Source organism: Lepidochelys kempii, chromosome 2, assembly GCF_965140265.1.
Source record: "Lepidochelys kempii isolate rLepKem1 chromosome 2, rLepKem1.hap2, whole genome shotgun sequence".
Lineage (NCBI taxonomy): Eukaryota > Metazoa > Chordata > Testudines > Cheloniidae > Lepidochelys > Lepidochelys kempii.
In genome coordinates this window covers 192,858,490-192,860,870 of record NC_133257.1, presented here as the reverse complement: position 1 = coordinate 192,860,870, position 2,381 = coordinate 192,858,490, and the positions used below count along the sequence as shown (strand labels likewise).

The 2,381-nt window shown below is 47.1% G+C and overlaps 1 pseudogene; it reads right to left on the bottom strand.

Moving 5' to 3' along the window:
- Positions 1 to 295: 295 nt before the first annotated feature.
- On the bottom strand, positions 296 to 656 carry LOC140906027 (small nuclear ribonucleoprotein F pseudogene; annotated as a pseudogene).
- Positions 657 to 2,381: the final 1,725 nt, after the last annotated feature.

Below are 2,381 nucleotides of genomic sequence, written 5' to 3'. Positions count from 1 at the left end.
AAAAGAATCAACTGGGGGTGAGAGAGTGGCTGGGGATGGGGAAGGCTGCTGCCTTACCAATAAAGCATGGAGTTTATTAGGAAAGGGATCAGATGTCAGACTACCTGAACTCAATGAGGTGTGTTAATGAATCCTGGTAAAGCAGTAACTGAAGAAAGGAAAGATGGGCAGGAATTCACAGATACTTAGAGCCAGCTCTTCAGTGATGGATCTTTACATATAGCTCCACTGTTTTTTTGTTTTTTGGGGGTTTTTTTGGTGAAAACTGATCTTTATTTTCCAGAAATATATAAACTTATTCTCTCATTTCTCCATCTTCTTCTTCTACTCCTCTGATGTACAGGACAATGTTACATCTTATCAGAACTTCACCAAGGTGTCCTGACAATGCAGCATCTATGTATTCTTCTGTGTTTGCAAGCTGCATGTTCATGTAGCCGTCGACAGACACCAGGTAGCCCTTGTACTCCATCTCCCACTTCAGCTTCACCATCACTGGCTTCCCTGTCAGCCCATTCAGGAAGGGCTTGGGGTTCAGGGGCAAGCTCATGGTAATGAGGCCTGGCACAAGGCAGCGGTAAAAACAAAAATTACTCGCAGGGCCACACGTGCACCCGCTGGAGTCTAAGAGAAAGGCAGGAAGTGACGCCCGCGCCTCCACTGGTTGCAAGACAGTTACACCTGTCCACACCAGCTGAGGATTTGACCTTCAGGGTGTGATTTTTCAGAGGTGCTGAGCACCTGCAGCTCCCACGGGAGTTGAAGGAACTCCATGCTCGTGAAAAATCAGGCCCACACTGTTCCTTTAGGACTTAATCCCACAGACTCTTACCTCAGATATGTAATCCCCTGGATTTTGCTGGGATTGGGTATGGGAGAAATTGTTATTGTAGTAAGGGGCTGCAGGATTGGGCCCTTGAGGAGCAGGTGTCTCCTGGCTGTGGCTAGGATGTTGATCTGGGCAGCCTCGAGCAGTGAGGATGGCAGATCTTAGCCAGAGGAACAGCAGAGCACAGTATGTGGTTACGCTTCTGGTACACTGCATCTTGCCATGTTAAATCAAAGACTTTGGTCAGTCAGTTGTGAGTTAACCGTGTGTGACATGAGCTATCAAGACAAGGGATTTCTTTTAAAGTCACCTAGAAATAGTCCCCTCCACCCCAGTGTGTTCATGGTTTTTGCTTCCTAAATCTTGATCAAGGGCAGGCCCTTCCCCATTCTGTTAAATGAGTCCGTTACATGTGGCTTTTCAAATTACTTTTTTGTGTCTTAATAGCATAGCTCCCTGCCTCAAACAGGTCAGCGGGGGTTGTCTGCTATACAAATACACATTTTTCAGTCTTCACACCTTCACCCTGGGAAGCAACAGTCTCATCTGAAAAGAAGTGGTTGAATAGCTGCCATAAAGAGCTTAATTTGATTTGTCCAGGAATAGCTTTATCAACTCTGAATTATACTCCCATTCTAAACCTACATTATTTATCTTAAGTTTGCAAAGTAACTAATCATGTGCATTTATCATAATTAACATAGAGCCCAATTCTAAAGAAATAGTGGGCCTGATTCTCAGTTACTAAGTTTCTGTGACAGGGGTAGGGACAATGCCAGGGTGCAAAGCTGGCCAATTTTGTGTTCCCCCTAAGGTGACCAGATGTCCCGATATTTAGTTATTTGTCCTGTGTCCCGACCGATGTATAGTCAGGATGCCATTTGTCCCAATATTTTGCTTCGGCAGCACTCCGGATTTTTTTTTTTTTTTTTTTTTGCTTGGGGAGGCAAAAAACCTAGAGCCAGCCCTGGTGGGTGGGGAGGGGGGATGAGCCTGTGGCTGCCCCCCAGGCGTCCCGATATTTTGTTCTTGTCATCTGGGGCTTGCCCGTCCTCTGGTGCAAGTTAGAGTGCAAGTTAGAGTGGCCTGAGGACATGCTTTGAGGCCGCTCAATTTATGCTTTGCTTTCCAGGCGCACCCCTTCCCCCCACATGGACCCTGGAAAGCAGAGAATAGCACGGAATGCCCCTAGTACACCTACAATGAGGGTTTGGAGCAGGGGCACTGTCTTATGCCAGCTCTATATCTGCCAGCGAAACCCTCTGCACAGGGGTGTGTTCTCAGGGGAGGATTTCTGTCCCCTTTCAGGTCTCTACACCCCACCGGCAGTATAACTGTGACTCAGGCCCATTCCACGGCCATATGGTCACACATATTCCAGATCTGCACATCCAGGCTGAGTGCAAAAGGCCAGGGATCCTGGCTATGCTGTTGGTAGTCAGTGAAGAGGAAATTTGGGTTAGCAAGTAAAGGGAAAGGAAGGGGGGAAGAAACCTAACTTTGCATTTACAAGACGTGGGGCTGCTCTGAGAAAGGAAATTAGCAGCTGTAG